General features: G+C 40.3%; 1 long non-coding RNA gene across 1 annotated transcript; it reads left to right on the top strand.

The window, feature by feature from the left end:
* The first annotated feature begins 9840 nt into the window (after positions 1–9840).
* LOC149827171 (uncharacterized) lies at positions 9841–10726 on the top strand. The gene is made up of 2 exons (XR_016434857.1): positions 9841–9984; positions 10250–10726. It is a non-coding gene; the product is annotated as an uncharacterized LOC149827171 (long non-coding RNA).
* Positions 10727–20328: the final 9602 nt, after the last annotated feature.

The raw sequence follows: 20328 nt of genomic DNA, 5'->3' as shown, positions 1-20328 counted from the left end.
GAGCTTTCCTACAGCAATTTGTAGTATTTTCGGGTCTCCAACGAAACGCTATAGTGATTTGCAGAAGACACTACAAATCGCTATAGCGATTTGCGGAAGACACTACAAATCGCAAATTGCTATAGCGATTTGTAGTGTCTTCCGTAAATCGCTATAGCGATTTGTAGATTCTTTCGCAAATCGCTATAGCGATTTGTAGATTCTTCCGCAAATCGCTATAGCGATTTGTAGTGTCTTCCGCAAATCGCTGTAAATCGCTACCCGAATTAGGACCAACTTGTCAGGGCCATATCTCCCTAACCGAAGGTCATATTCCAAATCCGTAAAAAGTGGTGTCTTCGTTATTGAGTCTAGTTTATTTCTGTAAATTTTTAGCGATTTTTATTGTCATTTCATTCCCCATTTTAACTTCAACGATATATTACAACCACAATCATCAAAAGAAAGATTGCCCAATCTAAGAGTCTTGAGAGAGTAAAAGAGAGCCTCGCCACCCACCAAACAACAAAAAATACAATGACTCAACTTCAAGTGCAGTAAGGACCCAGAGTCGAATAAATTTAGAGGCAACTCATCAGTAAGGACCCACAACAGTCAATGTGCAGGTCAGTCGGTGCTTGATGGAGCAATGTAGGATCTTCTGATGGATGTGCACAGAAGCAGAAATAGAAGGGAGAGAGAGAGCGAGAGGGTTGATGAGCCCCCGGACCCCAGTCCTGTAAGGGAAAAAGGCCATGAATACGCTGGGAGGAGCCCTCAGACCCCTCTTCTGTAAGGGTAAAAGCTCTGAATCAGACTTCATAACTCTTCAAGTTGAATGATGCTACCTACATTGGGAGGAGCTCTCAGACCCCCCTTTTCTGTAAGGGTAAAAACTCTAAATCAGACTCCACAACTCTTCAAGTTGAATGATGCTACCCACACTGGGAGGAGCCCCCAGACCCCTCTCCTGTAAGGGTAAAAACTCTGAATCAGGATTTACAACTTATTTAGTTGAATGGTGCTACCCACGCTGGGATGAGCCCCCAAACCCTCCTCTTGTAAGGGTAAAAACTCTGAATCAGGCTCCACAACAGTCAATGTGCAGGTCAGTCGGTGCTTGATGGAGCAATGTATGATCTTCTAATGGATGTGCACAGAAGCAGAAATAGAAGGGAGAGAGAGAGAGTGAGAGTTGAATGATGCTACCCACGCTGGGATGAGCCCCCAAACCCTCCTCCTGTAAGGGTAAAAACTTTGAATCAGGCTCCACAATAGTCAATGTGCAGGTCAGTCGGTGCTTGATGGAGCAATGTATGATCTTCTAATGGATGTGCACAGAAGCAGAAATAGAAGGGAGAGAGAGAGAGTGAGAGTTGAATGATGCTACCCACGCTGGGATGAGCCCCCAAACCCTCCTCCTATAAGGGTAAAAACTTTGAATCAGGCTCCACAACAGTCAATGTGCAGGTCAGTCGGTGCTTGATGGAGCAATGTATGATCTTCTAATGGATGTGCACAGAAGAAGAAATAGAAGGGAGAGAGAGAGTGAGAGGGTTGATGTTCATGACCTCCTCTAGGGGAGATTTCTTTCTCGGATAATCCTGCAGTGCAGAGACTAGGTCTTAAATAATCATCTTCGGGGCACTTAAGTCTTTACAACCACTCCTTTTCAAGAATCGTCATTTTTTTTGCATCAATGGAGGAGAGGGTACTTAAGTCTTTGCAATCGCATCAAACTCCAACGCTAATTAATGCTGACAAACATGGGGATACGAGACGCACATGCTTACATACGTGGTGCTCTTTGGGACCCCTGAACATGAGATGTAGCTAACTACCCTGTTCGGGGGGGGAGAACATATAACCTGCTTTGTTGGGATTGCCGCAGTGTGACTTTGTTGAGGAGCCCGATGACTTTATGTCATCACCACGTGATCTTAACCTTGAGGGGGCCGTAATAATTGATCTATCAAAAAGCAATGCAGCGGCTCAAGCTCTCGTTACTCGATCCTTTCCTAATGGCGTGGTTAGTATTACGAGCGAATTCTTTCTGTGTTTTGTGACATCTTAGATCTCGTTGTTTTCCCAAACCTGAAATTTAACTAAGAAAAAAATTTGCAGGACCTGCTCAGATTGAAAATCCTCGATCTCAGTTATACAAACATAACTAAGACGACTAATTTCTCCGATGACTTCCCCTTGGTGAAATTGATACTCAGCGCGTGTGTAAAGTTAAAAGAAGTTCACGATTCCATCGGAAAACTCAAGAGATTAAAGTACTTGGACATGGGAACGTGCATGAAGCTAAAGGAATTGCCGGGCACCATTGGAAAACTCAAGAGCTTAGAGAACTTGGATATGAGCAAGTGCAAGAAGCTACAGAAATTGCCCGAAGCCATTGGCCAATTAACCTCTCTTAAACACCTTCATCTCGAATCGTGTGAACAACTAACTGAAATTCATGAATCCATTAGAAAACTCAAGAGCTTAGAGAACTTGGATATGAGCAAGTGCAAGAAGCTACAGAATTTGCCCGAAGCCATTGGCCAATTAACCTCTCTTAAACACCTTCATCTCGAATCGTGTGAACAACTAACTGAAATTCATGAATCCATTGGAAAACTCCAGAGCTTAGAGTGTTGTGTCTGGCGGGGTTTTCCGGCTAGGCGGCATACCAGACGGCGTCACTGTATGGCAGTGGCCCTGCAACAAAACAGAAAAACAAGAAATATAGACAGCGTACCTGATGCTGCCATTTACGGAGGTCGCAGGAGTTGGTCGCCGGAATTTCTGCTCAGCCAGACTACAGCCCTTCACGAGCCCAGGCTACCAGATGCAGTCGGTGAGTAGACCTTCGATCTCCTTTTCCACACACACAGGGTCGCTCATGATACCCTATACTTATATACATGAGGTGGGAATGGTTACGCACCGTTCCCCTTTATCTCATGCTGATTTATCGGCAGGATCACCCCTCAATGGGGATGTATCCACATTGTGGATAACCACCACGTTAATCGTGGTGGTTAATCCAACATTCTCCCACTTGATCCGACGATAAATCTTTTTAACCAGAAAATCTTATGAAAATAACTTGATGAATAGATTGGCCTTTATAATCTATTCTAAAGGGTCCTTAGTTGAATCTCTAATCCTTAGGAGATTGACAACAACCATAATGAGAATCAAAAACTGAAAGTGATCACTTTATTTATATGCATATGTCAAAAAGAGTTTAACAATCCCATCCTCATTACATGTTCGGAATATAATCCCGGTGCTAGCCCTTTAGTAAGAGGATCAACGATCATCTCTTTGATACCAATATTGACAATATGCACTAAATGATTCTCCGTCCTTTCTTTAACAACAAAATACTTCAATTCCATATGCTTGCATGACGTAGTACTTTTGTTGTTGTTTGAAAAGGACAGCGCAGCTTCATTATCACAGTAGACCTTCAGTGGCTTCCCAATGGAATCGACCACCATTAACTGTGATATGAAGTTCTTTAACCATATAGCCTGTGAAGTAGTCTCGTACAATGCAATGAATTCTGCCTCCATGGTGTGGGCAGCAGTGGTCGTCTGCTTTCCACTCCTCCAAGAGATCGCTCCCCCAGCAAGTAAGAAGACGTACCCAGTAGTAGACTTTCTACTATCAAGGCATCCTCCTAAATCCGCATCTGAGTAGCCAATGACCTCGAGGTGATCAACTTTATGATACGTTAACATATAGTTTTTTGTCCCTTGCAAGTATCGCAAGACTTTCTTGGCAGCCTTACAATGGGGTAATCCTGCAGGTTCCAACACCCTTCACATGTGAACGCATCTTGTTTCCCGAATAGATGTTTTTCTCATGTATTGTTGGTTCCCTTCTGCTCAGGAACAACTGTAGACAGTTGGAAATATGAACGGTAGCACCAGAATCAATCCACCAGTTATTTTCAGGAATTCATAATAAATTACATTCATGAGAAACAAATGACAAATTACCTCTCTTTTCCAACCACTTCTTGTACTTTATGCAATCTGCCTTTATGTGTCCCTTCTTCTTGCAAAAGAAGCACTTTATGGGAGCAGAGTTAGATTGCTTGTCTTGGGATGACTTATCCCCAGTTGGCTTCTTCCTAGCATTTCTCTTAAATGCATTCTTCCTTGGTCCTACCTTGGACGTATGAGAAGCCATATGTGCACTTTGCACCTTCTCACCTTTCATCCTCTCTTCTTCTTCAACACACTTGGACATAAGTTTATTAAATGTCCATTCATCATTATGTGTGTTGTACGAGATTTTGAAAGGTCCGTATTCCAAGGGTAAGGACGTTAAAACTAAATGTACTAGGAAAGAATCAGAGATGGTGAGCTTCATGTCATTCAGCTGAGACGCTATGTTTCTCATCTCCAAAATGTGCTGGCGAATGTTTCCTCATCCAGTATATTTCATAGATATCAGTTTTGACATCAGGGTACTGGCTCTGGCCTTGTTTAAACTCACAAACTGTGCCTCAATGGCATTCATGAATTCCCTCACTGTTCTGCATTGTGGAATAGCACTTCGAATGTTCTTAGCTACTTTAGATTGTAAAAGCAACAAGCTAAGTCTATTCGAGCGCTCCCACTTCTCAAAAGCAATCTTTTGATCAGCAGTACTCTGATCAGTGAGGGCAGCGGGTTCATCTATCCTTAGGGCCAGATCTAGATCCATATACCCTAATGCAAATAAAACAGTTTCTTTCCAATCACTAAAATTGGATCCATCTAGAAAAGGTATAGAGCTAGAGCCATCTAAAATCACAGAACTAGAAACTGCATGACAAAAGACACGTATTAGGAAGCATTCATAAGAGACTAAAAATTTTAGTGGAAAAAACAAAATAATAAAGGCCCTTGATATGCTTTTTTCCAAGCGAGTGAAGGGGGTCATCGGAGTCCTACTTTGGTAAGAGCTCCGACACGCGAAACCACTTCGCCTACCGACCATATTCGGTAAAACTAAGGTTCTTGTGAAGATAGACCATCAACACAAGGTATCTTTGGATACACATGTGTGATGTATCTCGACACATTTACCTTATTCTACCCTACTTAAATTTCAAACATGATAAAACTACCTTTGGGTCGTCTATCGTTTACTGAATATAAGTACAACATTAATATTGACTAAAACCATATGATAGTATAACATTTTGACAACATACATGTATTCAGTCACTTTGGTGACATGAATACACTAAGTTATCTAACTATCCTTAATGCCAATATAAAATAATATCTTAAAATAGTCCGTAAACCGAATGGACTACACATATGACCCACAAAATGATTCTAAAACTGAATGAACCAGTCATATGTATCACGAACCGGTCTTAAAGCACTCTGAACCGGTCTGAAACAACCCCGAACTGGTCATCCAAGGGTCCGAACCGGTTCAGAACCTTATGAACCGGGTCAAATCTGAACAAAAGTTCATTAAAACCCTATAACCGTACGCCAAAACCCCTATATTTTCTCATATTTAAGAAAACAGGGTCTTAGCATCTCGGAACCGGTGAAAAACTGGAAGGAACCGGCTAAAAATGGCTCTGAACCGGTCCCGGAAGAGGACTGAGTCAGTCCCTTGATCCGGTTCAGGCCAAATAGTGCTTGGACCCTTCTGGATCCGGGTCAGACCCGACTGCTAACTGGATCCGGGTCAGAACCGGGGTTATCCGGATCCGGGTCGGACCCGGTACTGTCCTGATCCGGGTCGGACCCGGTTACAACTGGATCCAGGTCGGACCCGGTTACAACTGGATCCGGGTCGGACCCGGTTAAGACCGGATCCGGGTCGGACCCAGTTAAGACCGGATCCGGGTCGGACCTGGTTACAACTGGATTCGGGTCGGACTCGGTTAAGACCAGATCTGGGTCGGACCCAATATTACTGGATCCGGGTCAGACCCGGTAAGGGCCGGATCCGGGTCGAACCCGGTATTACTGGATCCGGGTCAGACCCGGTAAGGACCGGATCCGGGTCAGACCTGGTACAAAACGGATCCGGGTCTTAACCGGTAATAACCGGATCCGGGTCGGACCCGGTAATAACCGGATCCGGGTCGGACCCGATAACCACTGGATCCGGGTCTGACCCAGGGTTTACCTTATCCGGGTCGGACCCGAGCGGGTCCCCACCCGAATCCCTGATCCGATCCGAATCACTTTATGGATCGGTTTCGGGTCCGACCCAACATTGGGTTATGGGCCCACACCCCGCTTCCGCTGCGCGGGGTGTGCTTCGGTTTTGACCAGAAATGCAGGTCACCGTGGGGTGACCCTACTGCTGGTCACCGACGCCTGTCGCCGACACCGGCGACTGTCGCCGTTGGGCGACAGTATAATAATAATAATAAAAAAAAAATATACATACCTCTGTTTTTTGAGGGGGGTTTTCCTGTCGACGGCTCCCGCTGCCTCCTAATGGCGGATGAAGAAGAAGACGCCGGCGGGATCCACGCCGACAGGAAAACCCCCCTCAAAAAACAGAGGTATGTATATTTTTTTTTATTATTATTATTATACTGTCGCCCAACGGCGACAGTCGCCGGTGCCGGCGACAGGCGCCGGTGACCAGCAGCAGGGTCACCCCACGGTGACCTGCGTTTCTGGTCAAAACCGGAGCACACCCCGCGCAGTAGAAGCGGCGGGGTGTGGGCCCATAACCCAATGTTGGGTCCGGCGGGGGTTTTCCGGCGACGCGGCATACCAGACGACGTCACTGTATGGCAGTGACCCTGCAAAAACAAAACAGAAGAAAAACAGTAGACAGCGTACCTGATGCTGCCATTTACAGAGGTCGGAGGTCGCCGGAGTTGGTCGCCGGAATTTCTGTTCAGTCGGACTGCAGCCCTTCACGAGCCCAGGCTACCAGATGCAGTCGGTGAGTAGACCTTCGATCTCCTTTTCCGCATACCGGGTCGCTCATGATACCCTATACTTATATATGCATAAGGTGGGAACGGTTACGCACCGTTCCTCTTTATCTCATGCTGATTTATCGGCATGATCATCCCTCAATGGGGATGTATCCACATTGTGGATAACCACCACGTTAATCATGGTGGTTAATCCAACAAGAGAGAGAGAGAGAGAGATGAACCAATTGCAGTCGACTATGTTGCAGTCGTCGGTTGGTTGCAGTCGCCCCTCGTAGAGCAAAGGTTTTTTGTGTTTTTTGCAAACCAATGAGAACCTAGGGTTTCAAGGGTTTTGTAAGAATAGTAAAAAAAAAGGTGCGACAAACATATTATCGCAAGATTTAGTAAATCTCGTGATAATATCATGACAAATTGTTAGAAAAAAAAAACTCGTGAGATTTTGTCAATCGTGCAAGATTTAAAATTTTTAAAGACTATGTTGCATTTTTTTTGTGAGATTTTCATAAATTGTGGTGTTTGTCACCATGCGTGCAACTAAACCAAACAAAACAAAAAGTGTCATTCCTCCTAAATCTTTAAAAATCAAAAGAGCACTGAAATTCCATTCTTTTCAGAAATATGAACACAAAATAATTTTCTTAGAAGAAGCTTTCACGACGCAAAAATTAGCAGATATTTTGGATCCAATTTAATGTGACCTCAGGTTCAACCATATTGGGCCTTGTATGGTCTAACTTGGTTTGCAAGGCAGTTCCCATATTTCTGCAAACTTATTTTTTCTTGTTTTTTACTTTGTAAATTATGACCGAGTTAAACCTGCACACATTATCTGCTCATTTTTTTAACAAGTTGATGGGACGCCATGGATTTGAAACCATGGGAGTGGATCCAACCCATCATGTATGGTACGACCGAAAAGGAAGTATTTTGTTGATTTCATTTATGATTCTTATCAAACATCATGTACAGCCTAATGAAATGAAACAGCCGGTGCAGGTCGCTTTCCACCATCATTATATAAGCAATAATATATCCCATCGTTCGTTTGGAGCTTGTTCTAAAAATAAATGAGCTTTGCTCCTGGTACACGTAAACAAATCAATCATGAACAGGTAGTCGGTTAGAGTTTATATTATGTATATTATATTTTTTTTACTTTGAACACAAAAAATGGTTTTACCGTAGTGGGTGAGTCTTTAGTCTGTTCAAATCTCACCATTTACATTTCTTTCAAAAACAACTTTAAAGAAAATTATAAATGTGTTCAGTTCGAGCCAAGCTTTGCTCAAAATCAACTCGAACCGAGCCCAGGTGGTTGGGATGAATTCAATTTTAAGAAATCATGGAAACGGTACTTACCAAATACTATACCAGTTTCCACACCGGTAACTGCTCTGATCTCCTTATCAATAATCTTTCAGTTGTTATTTTACCCTTTTCATAAAATTTGCACAAGCCTCCCAACATTTCAAATGTTTTGTGAACTTTCAAATGATTAAAATCAATTTAAGGAGATACACATATATTTGTAGAGAGCTTTCTAACATTTGCGGAAATTTTTTGAGTGATTAAGAGCAATGCAAGGAGATTCACATATATATAATTTGCACCAAGCGCCTGATATTTGTATAAATTTCTAGTGAACTTCCAATTTAAGTTGATTCACGTATAATTTGTGCAAACGTTTTGACATTCACTCAAATCTCTTGTAAGCCTTCGAAATGTTAAAATCAAATTAAAAAATTTGCATGATATTTGTACGGACCTCTTGACAGTTGCACAAATTTCTTGTAAACCTTCGCTCTTTGAAATGTTGTCTTATGTGATTTTTTGTCATTTTCTTTTCATTGTTTCTTATTTGAAATAGGCTCACAAGGAAACCTGTGTTCATGTATGGCGACTTGTCATTTTCCCCTTTTCCCTCATGCTTGAAATGGGCTTGTTATTACTATTTTTCATTTTTTATTAAAAAAGGTGAATCGAGGGGCACCTTTTGATGAATTTGAATGTGTTTTTTTTTTGTTTTTCTTCGTATTGTTGTCATTTTTGTATCAAAATGGCCTTAGCTCATCTATCCTAAATCTTATGAAAGCAAAAGTGAGGCCAATAGGTGTCAAAATTTAGATGCTTTATCACTTTTTCTTAATCGACATTACATATCATGTAATGTTGTTTAGGAAAATAATTAAAAATTTGTATGGTTATTTGTGTATGGTTTTCAAAACAAAAAAGTGTTACATGGCACATTGTAATTTTTTCAAAAATTAAATAGTTACCGTTTATAATTTTGAAATGGATGAGAACCTCTCTCTCTCTCTCTCTCTCTCAATATCCATTTTACATAATAAATTGAGGAAACGTGTGAGATCCTATTTATTTTTCTCCTAAATTTTTTCTATGCGTAGCATTTTTTTATCTATGACATTTTTTTTTCTCTTTAACATCACTGTTTATCGCAAGACCTACTGCGATACATTTACTGTCGCAGCGCCAGTAAAAGATTTTACTGGGGCTAAGTAGATTTTGGAAATATCACTAGATTTTCAGTCACCAAGATTTTCGTCAAAATGAGATATGTGTAAGCATCAATGCTTGCTACCGAAACTGGTGACAATTGTAGTATTGTACGAAAGTATTAATAATGCCTATTAATGAGGACAGGCAAGGCCATAATGGCGAAAAGAGTGCGCTTAAATGAGTTTCAACTAAAATAGTACATTCATCGTTTGAAGCAAGAACCAGACTGGTTGTATTGAAACTACAGTTTAATGATGTGCCACCAAGACAGCTTCAAATAATTAATAACCTTCAAGGCTTCAACTTGTCATTTGCTTGTTTGGATATCGTCATTTTCTTTCTTTTTTTTCTTACTGTTACTCACTCCTTTTACCCGTGCTTGTTCGGTTTCGTTCCTTTATATGACCCAAGCATGAGCCAATTTTGAAATCATTCAGAAGGGAGAAACCTCTCGCTCTGCACAGCGAGAGGTTTTGTCTTGACCAAAATGAACATGTCGATCACCGTCGTCATTTTTATCATCATTATCTCTTCCATAAGTTCCCCAGTGGCAGCATCCGCATACGTAGGTACGCTTTGATGTTTTGCTGTCTCCTATGCCTGGTTTTTCTTATGTTGGTTTTTCCTCGCTCTAGATTTTGGATTACTTTAGAAAACCGAGTTGTGCAACTGTAGAGCATGAAAATTGCAGCCCGAGAAATCCATTCTATTTCTTTCTATGTATATGTAGTACCTTTTATTGAGATTCTCTTCCCGGTTTTTGTTTAAATAGTGTCAAATTGCATGGTGATACTGATGCCTAGCTAATCAAGTTTAGTCTGATTGACGGTGCAGTCTCAATGAGAAGTACAAACAGCGGACCACCCGCGCCTAAGCGAAACCGAGTTTACGCGGTTAGTGTGCCTACTCCTCCACCACCGAACCACCATGGCTATCCTCCGCCATGGCTGCCTCCTACCAGTCCTCCTCCATCACCACTACCACCACCGCTGCCACCATTGTGCGATTACCAACCTCCTCCAATGCCACCACCACCACCGCCGCCGCCACCAATGTGCGATAATTACCAACCTCCCCCACCGCTACTTCCAGCAGATATGCCCAGTCCACCACCACCGGTATAAAACCACTATCCTTCTCTGTGGCTCTACCTTCTATGATGTGGCCACATATAAGGCGTGCTTAATAATGAACCTTCTTCCATTTCTGCGCTATTGGCTTGGAGAGTCGGATTGTTCATATGTAGCTTAATTTGTAATAAATAATAATCATTGTAATAAAGGGGCACCTCAATGATTTTTATGTTCCGTTTCTGTGGGAATATATAACTTTCTTAATCAGGAAAAAAAACACAAAATACAAGCTGACAGGTGGCAAGTTGAGCTGGGATCAGGTCAGAGTGTGCTACGACGATATACCGTCAGAGCTCCTTTGGATGCCATTGATCTCAAAATAAACGGCATCCAAACTGTAAGCATGAGATGCCCATGACGTGGATGTGCCCCACTTTTTTTTCACAATGTGGTTCACGTTCCTCATGCAGGGCATGTGAATGTTTTAAAATGAACTCACAATGAGCCTTAAAGTGCTCTAAGCATAACTGATAACACAGATGTCCCAAGAAATGCAGCTTAGAATTATTAACTCCTAATAATTAACTCCATTTCCAGGCTTTCCTGATCCCTGTATAAATCTAAAAAGGAGAAGAAAACGAAAAAGAAGCACAACCAACCAGTGAAATCGAAAAATTATCTTTACAGATTGAAGCTATTTACAGTAGAGAATTTCTCTACGAAGGAATAAAAAGGTGCAGCAACTCCCAACCATGAATGAGCAACTTAGTTGTGAACGTTCTTTGTTTTTTCTTTCAACAACAAATTATGAATGATTTGAGACAATTGAACTGAATTACTCGAGCTCAAGTTACCATGATCTGCACAGCAGGCTAACCCACCAAAGCAACATGAACCCACAAGGGCTCTAACATCTGCCTAGGTGGGTCAGCGTAAGGCATTCAAGTTGAAGGATGTCATAAGTTCGACGGTATATGTCGTTGTCTTATGGCCAAAAATAGTAGGCTCCCTAGCAGGCAATAGGTCAGGCCTTGGAATTTTAACGCTTTTAGTGCAAAGCAGGTTATATGTTTACCCCCCCCCCCCCCCCACCACACACACACACACGAACAGGGCCGGTAGCTCCATCTCATGTTTGGGTGTTCTCAAAGAACGCCACTTATAAGATACAGACCGGCATGTATCCCCATGTGTGTCCGCATCACATTGCATCGTAATTTGGTGTTGTCACAAAGACTTAAGTACCCTTTGCCGCCATTCTCTTCCTCTTTCTGGAACGGACATAAATGCCCTCCATCTAGAAAACTAAGTCGACGGTTCGTGAAAAGAACAAAACTGCCCTTTATCGTTATCGCGTCAAAATTTTCAGCAAAGTTTGCGTATGTAGCAAGCTGTATGTTGTAGGATTTAAATAGTTCAAAACAATTCATTCTCGCCCTAAGCAGAAAACTCTACCGGAGCATACTTTGCCTTCATCTGTTGTCGCTGGATCATCCGTTGCCTTCTTCTATTGCCGCTGGAGCATCCATTCGTTTGCTCTTCTACTGCCACAGCATCCATTTTCGTCTTACGCGCAGTCGCAGCATCGTTGTCACCATCTGTTGCGTATACGTTCTTACTCCACAGTTGAAATATCCAAAATCTTATCGTTTCGGTGAGTTTCGTGTAAGGTTTCGTTATTCAATCTGAAGGTTGCTACTTATACAATGATTTGTAAGTTTGAATCGACGACGATTTATATATTCAAAGCAATAGTGATGTTGTTTATTAAGATACCTCGATTTGTACATAAGTTTGATAAATCTTACAACGATGTGTACTTATGAACCCAAATATTGTGACGATTTGTAATCAAGAAGGAAACAACATGAGGAAGAGAAAGAAAGACAGCGAAAGGAAAATGAGGACAAGAAAAAGAAGGAGAGAGAAAGGATGGAGAAGGTGGAGGCGGAAGAGAAGGAAAGGGAAAGGCAGTGGACCAACCAAAAAGGCCTAGGTTGGAGGGATTGGTTGAACAAGCGAAAAGATCGACCAAGGTAAATAAATTTGTCCTGTCTGTGAAGATTTAATAATATGTTTAGCGATTTTGGTATAGCGATTATTGTGTTAGGTATTAATATGTATAATGATTATTGTGATAGTGTGTGTGCAACCAATATTATTTATAGTGATTAGTAGAATATTATTTATAAGTACAAATGGTACTAATTTAAAATTGATAGGAATAATATGTTATTATGTGTTACAGGGAGGTCATAGGAGAAGTAGAGCACCAAGTGAAAAGCTCGGAGGTCGGTGTCAATGGTCTGTAGTTCTATCGTGGTATGGTCAGCTGAGTGCATATCAGAATGACCGATTACGAAATATGCACTTCAGTGGCCTTTTGGACCAACAATATTTTGAAACTTGCTGAAATACCATGACCCACCTGGTAAATAAGTGGAATGATAAGACGAACACATTCCAGTTTGATTCTTTTGAGATCACCATGACTCTAGAAGATGTAGCGAGGATCACTGGCCTTAAGTGCGATGGCAGTGCTGTCCTATTACGGCATTCAAACTATAATGCAAGGGAAAAATGCATGGCCCTTCTAGGAATGTCGATGGACGAATGGAGTGAATGTATTTCTGGTGGAATCAATTCTACATCAATGAAAGTCTCAACTTTTCGTAATAAATGGGAAGGTCGCTCCGCTACTTGTGTATCTGAAATAGTTGACCAAGAGTTGTGCGGCTTTCTTCTTTATTTTTTTGGTCTTACTTTATTTTCAGATTGTTCTGGTTCGAGAATAAGTTACATGTGGTTGCAGTACTTGGAAGACATAGACAAAGTCGACAACTATGCATGGGGTGCCGCTATGCTCGCACACTTGTACAGTCAACTCTACCGTGCGAGTAAGGGTACAAAAACAGTTGGAGGATTTTGGCCATTTGTTCAGGTATTTGTTTATTACATACTTAGTAATTATAGACTAAGCTCATTGAAGGTTGTAGTGTTACTAATATATTGTTTTTATTAGGCTTGGGCATGGGAACATATTATCCCATTGCGTTCACATTGTGGCCCGGCGATTTGTGGTTTTTCAAAGATCGGTCGCTGGGCTAGAATAAATGTTTTTTTATTTATTTAAAACACAATCATTTAATTTGTGGGCGGTTTTTGAAAAAGGGCGGCATGTGAAACGATGTTTCTTTTATATTTGATTGACGACGTCGATTCTATAGTTGCGTTGTAAAGGTGTCATGGATATCATCGTCCAGGCATGGCATCGAAGAAGAGGACGATGGGAGCAATACGACCAGGCATGGTGCCGAAGGAGAGGATGATGGGAGCAATACGACCAGGCATGGCGTCGAAGAAGAAGACAACCACATCCACAGGATCAGCACTAGCGCTTAAGGCGTATATTTTTTGAACTCCCTGACCGGTTTAGGCAACATTTGCCTTTTAAAGTCGTATATTCGATTTGTGTTGTTTACTGTAAAAAATAATTTCAATGTCGAATTCTGAATACTATGCTCATGGTGCACTCAGTGCAACATCCACAGACATGGGTGAGCGACAACGCCCTAAAGAGTTCGAAGATAACATCAAGCATATGCAAGATGAATTTGTAGACGGGAACACTATCAGTAATTTTGTACGTATATAACCACTATCATTTTCTAGGTCATCGGTTTGTATGTTTTGAAGTTCGTAAATTTTTGCAACCAGACAATGTGTGATTTTGTCAATTATATTCAAAGCAACGCAACGAGCAATACCGTACATATCATCATCCCTTATTTCATGGTATGTCTGTTTTGCTATTATTTTATTTGCTTTTATGACTTACGTTTCTTGGTGGTTAAACCTTACTATTTTGTGCAACAGATGTACGTCTGACGAAAGCCATACACTAGTGAATTCGTAGATGCACTACCTTGTTGGAATAGCGATGATCACTACGTAGACTTTTCAAATTTTGAAAAGGTAAGTGAACAAACCTCTTCTCCAAGGTTTAGTCCTAACATCTCCATCATGATATGTCTACGGATTTATAAATTATTGTATCGATTCGCAGATTTTACTTCCTACACTCTAGCAAAATCCTGAACATTGGGTGTTATACGAGATGAATTTACGGGAAAAACAACTATAGTGCTACAACTCATTGGACTGCCACAGTGGTGTAGAACGTGATGCTATGCATTTGGTAAGTTTCTGTACATAGGTGAATCGTAGCTATTTGAGGTGGATCAAATTTTACTATATTCTTCATTTATCACAGGCGGGATTCCTAAACGACCTTATGGGTGTCGACATTGCCGAGTTGATGTTTCTCTGTGCTGACGATGCTCATTTACAAAGTAAGGGGGTCGATTGTGGCATATTTGTAATGAAGCATATTGAAGCAATATACAATGGAGAAGAACCTTGTTTCGACGCTGTATGAGCTTTATATCAGCTGTTATTGGGGATTCCTGTTATATATTGGTTTCACATTACATATTTTATTGCAGAAAGATATACCGAAAGTACGCGACGAACTATACCGAAATTTGATTGAGTTTAAAAAGTCGGTAGATATAAATAATCAGCCAACAAGACTACTTACAAAGGAAATGGACGGCACGATCCAAAAAAGTTTACAAGGATGTAAATAGATTTGTAACAGATTTTGGAGACTGTCTAAACCAATTTTCGTAGGCAAATTTTGTAAGACTACAAATTTTGTAAATTTGTCTCCGTTGAAATATAATTTGAAGTTTACAAAACACGCTTGTAAATCGTTGTACTGCTTTATCTACGAGAATTAAATCGTAATGAGAAATAGTTTTGTGTTGTATGCGGTGAACCAATGCTAATAATGATGCTCTTCAGTAATTAAAAATATTGCACAACGAAAGATATTTTGTTGCTATTCTGAAATCTTAGTATAACTCACACTCCGTGAACGAAAATCGCGGAAATAGATTTTCGCAATTTGTGGTCTACAAAGGCACGTAATGTTCACCTTTAACAAATGATGAAGTAATTATCGATAAGAAAGGTTTGTTTCTCAGAAATCGCTGTATCGCTAAACTTACGAAAATAAAAATCGTAATATATATGCCCCATCGTGAACGAAAATAATGCATAGCTAGAACAGATGCTTGATGCTTAGAAATCGTTCTATTGCTCAATGTCATTGAATTAAAATCACAAATGGTTAACCAGTCTGAACAATGTCTCATTTTCTGTGAAGGAATTAGTTGGGAGAGTGACTCAGGCCGACCCATTGTCAAGGTGTAAGTCCATAATCTACACCTAAGGCGATTTGTTGGGACGAGGATGGACGAAGTTGTGGATTTATATATGACCAAAAAATATTTCTAAAATCAAACACACACAATACGTGCTACCGTGATTTGAACTACTATGTCCAATCGCATTGATTAGTTTTGTATACAGCTGTATGAAATGAGATTGTTTAATTTCATTAATGCAAAGTGTATTTTATTTGAGATTTGCTCTGTGTTTATTAAAACTATCGTATTTATTTGAAAACTGACAGAGGGTAATAGGACGTTTCATTAATATATGAATGACACATCACACAGGTTAAAGATGTGTTCCACTTTGCTTCGTGAATAAGGAACCAACAAACCGACAATTCCTGCATAAACGACTTGTTCTTGAATCGAGTGTATAGGCGACTTCGACGCAATTGAGGTATCTATCTAGACTTATTTCATATGTCTGCAAAATCATAATTAAAGGAAACGTCGTTCCACAGTCCAAATTTTTTTAAATTATTACATAAGATTTCATGGTAGTAGCAGTGAAGATGACGTTAGATCACCATTTCTGAACATCAAACCTGTCTTATCACTGTGTACTATTTCTAATTACGAAAGCGACATTAGTGGCTCTTGTTGACCGCATTCATCGCGAATCTCTTTTGCGATTTTCATTCTGTGAGTGTCAACAATAAAGCGATGTGTAAACATCAAGCATTTCCTATCGATGTTGACTATTATCATTTCGAACATTAGAAGCCTTTGTTGATTATATACATCACAATCTAATTCTGCGACTGTCAATCATGCGGGTTGAGCACACATCTTTTATCAATTACAAGCTTTCATTACTTGCACATGCTTACCGTATAAATCCCATGTTTTCCTTGCGATTTGCATTCAATGACGATGAAGAATATTGCGATTTCAGAACAACAATTGTTTCTTATCGCTGTTGAGTATTATTATTTTTGGGCGAACATATACATATTTTTTTAGAGCATGCATAAATCATGTTTGCTGTAAGATATGCGCTTATGATAAAGGTCAATAGCGGTAAGATTTGTTTGCTGATCAGAAATCACTCTTTTGTTGAGACACTTTAAATGCAAACCGCGAAATAGGATTGCGATTCATTCTGTCAACAACTTGTAATATTTGGTCGAAATAGGATAGATTACACACAAGTTGGTTGTATCGTCTCTAAAATCTACTTGAAATAGACGAACATGAAATTACTCTGGCGTGGTGGGCACCGTTGTTCGTTGCCTTTTAGATCCTCATGGCGGCTCTGTTAGTTTCTCCTCCGTAATTAGAAAGGTCGTCAATTTTTTGCAGAGTTCTTCGCGGAATCCAGGTATATCAACCTGCAAAAAAATTTTATAATGTGGAACCAATAGACATGCATTTCATCCACAATAACAGAGGCCAAGAAATGGCATACAACGTCGAAACAGGGTTCTGCATCATTGTATATCGCTTCAATGTACTTCATTACAAATACGCTGCAATCAACACCATTATTTTGTAAAGAAGCATGGTATGATGTGCGATAGATCCACTCACTAACGTCGACTCCCAAAATGCCTTTAACAAAACCGATCTGAGAATAATGCGGCCGGAAGTAAATTCATGACCCCAGTACATGACACGATACTCATATAGATGAAATCTTACGAGATGGGAAATGTCAAGCTGTAAACCACTGTCAACTTCCAATGAATTGTAACACCATAGTTGTTTTTCATGTAAATCCATCACGTATAAGACCCAATGCTTTTCAGATTGCCAGAGTGTAGGAATCAATATCTGCAAATGGATCATAAAAATGCTGTTAGCACTGTTATGTTGTAACCTTGCACTCTAGGTTTGTGTACTTACTTTTTTACTTGACAAAAGGTCTCTGCAATGATTACCGTTAACCCAGTAAGGTAGGTCATCTTTAAATCCACTGGAGTATGACGAACGACGTAAAATAGTCTGCAAACTGAAACATTGTTAACAACAATGTTAAAATACGAATCAACTGGACTAAATCAATAACCAAAAACAACATAAAATACAACCGATATATCATGAAATACGGGTTGACGATGCTTATAGTTTTGTTTGTTGAGTTGCTTTTAATATAACTGACGAAATCAGATATAGTCTGTTTGCAGCAAATATGATGTTAACGTACGTACACATTGTAAAACCCATAAATTTTAACGAATTTTCAATGAAATAAAAATGTGTGTTTACGTGAGATAATATGGGTTATGAGATATTCAATGTGATTTTGAGGTTTGCGGGCCAGTGGAGCGAACCCAATAACGAATACTGGAAAGGGTACTTGGATCCGGACCTTGACGAGATCCGATGATCTGACCCGGTTCACGAGGCCAAGTAAGGAAACCCGATGGTTTCGGGATGATAGCGTGAGATCCAAATCACATTTAAGGCAAGAGAACGCAAGTTTAGAACAAACGGGTGAAAAATCAATGTGAAAACGTAAGAATCCATCAACAAGGAAAAACGTCTCAGCGTGACATAAAGAGAATTTTCTGTAAAAGTAAACATCAAGTGGTGTTGTGGGGTAGTGGTAGGACACATGGCTGTGTAGAGCCATAACCCAAGTTCAAAACTCATGATGTGCCCACGTAGAAGTGAAAAACCTTGCTTTTTTATGAAATCCGAAACGAAATTGAAAGAGTTATATACAATTTAATTCACACCCTTTGCAATGAAAAACAACATAGCACAAGTGGTGGGGCTCATTACCCCTTAGGTTGAAAACCCAAGTTCAAAACCCCCTGTGCACAAATTATTTTTTTTCACAAGAAAGTGATGATTTCTACCTTGGTGAAAAGGGTAAAAACGTGGGATTAAGTTAAGCCTAAATTTTTGGCTTTTTCATCTCACTCTACCAAGGATTTAGGAGAATCCCATGTGACATGGAAGAGAGGTACCCATAAAACAAATAGTGAGGGAAGTTAGAGGAAATCATGCCAAAGAGAGGAGGGGGCATTGTTGGAAATAGACATCACCCAACAAAAACGTGAGATTTGGGTGAAGATTTAATGCTTTATAAAAATTAGTAACTTCCCCCTAGGTAGAGGAGTTAAATGAGAGATTTTTGGTAAGGAGTTACATTAGACATATCTCTCTCTCTCTCTTTCTCGGTGGTGGTCGACCTCCATTGTTGGACTGTGTGGACCTCCCTTGCAGAACGCGTGAACATTCATTATCGACGTGGGGTGCCGCTCTAACGAAGAGAAGGGGTTGCAGCCTTGCCATCGTGAGACTCCAAAGAGGTAAGGAGCATTGTTATTTGTATGTAAGTGGTTGATGCCTTGTTGCACATCTATGTTGCAATATCATGGAGTTTATGCGACAAACACCACCTATATGTGGGTGCGTTTAAGGCCTCGAGACCGAGGTGACACGAGCTAAAACACCTACTAGCCAATAGGTCAATATGGAGTGGTTCAGCCAATGGTTCTCACCCTTGGCCAACGTTGGGGCATTGTGGTGTTCTTAGTAAGGCATTATGTTCTATGTGTATGCCTGGTGATGTGTAGTACTCATATCAAAATCTATAGTTCAAATCTATGTAGGGAAATGCATATATTTTTTGTATGGGCGTTAGCCATGACGGATTCAAGCTTTAAACAATATTAAGTAGGCGAATGGCATGGAACCTTAAGTATCTCGGATTATTATTTATGAAATTATTGTTTGGTTGTATTTTCTTGTTCAATACACCTTTCATACTTCGTAGATTGAATTGTCTTAATCAAGTCTGAAGTTATGTATACGTGATTGCTATTTCACATCATGGAAAAATAAAGATATATCATTCCTATTGGGTAATTCGATTGGATTTAATGTTTTTGAGTGTGGAATGCACTCATATTTATAGTTGAAAGATTCCATGCATTGAGGATGAAAGGGGTGGCAAAACAGTGTATTTAGAATGATCAAAATGTTTGAAAAATAAAAAGATACACCCGTTTAAAAGTTACAAAAAAACGGCAAAATTAGTCGACTGGAATAATAGTTAGTCGACTGATAATATGTTCAGTCGACTGATAAAACCTTCAGTCGACTGCTGCTAAATTTTCTAGAAAATAGACATTCTATTCAGTAGACTGATAAAACCTTCAGTCGACTGATGGTAAAATTCCCAGAAAATAGACATTCTGATCAGTCGACTGATAAACCCTTCAGTCGACTGCTGCTAAATTTTTCCAGAAAATGGACATTCTGTCCGGTCGACTAATTTTATGATCAGTCAACTGATAAACCCTTCAGTCGACTGCTGCTAAATTTTTTCAGAAAACTGACATTCTGTCCGGTCGACTGATAAAACTTTCGGTCGACTAATTTTATGACCAGCTGACTGATAAACCCTTCAGTCTACTGCTGCTAAATTTTTCCAGAAAATGGACATTCCGTCCGATCGACTGATAAAACTTTCGGTCGACTAATTTTATGATCAGTTGACTGATAAACCCTTCAGTCGACTGCTGCTAAATTTTTCAGAAAACAGACATTCTGTCCAGTCGACTGATAAAACTTTTGGTCGACTAAT

This window comes from Nuphar pumila, chromosome 10 (assembly GCF_984573655.1).
Source record: "Nuphar pumila chromosome 10, dmNupPumi1.hap1.1, whole genome shotgun sequence".
Lineage (NCBI taxonomy): Eukaryota > Viridiplantae > Streptophyta > Magnoliopsida > Nymphaeales > Nymphaeaceae > Nuphar > Nuphar pumila.
The sequence above is the reverse complement of the archived record's forward strand: the minus strand, read 5'-3'. Positions and strand labels throughout refer to the sequence as shown.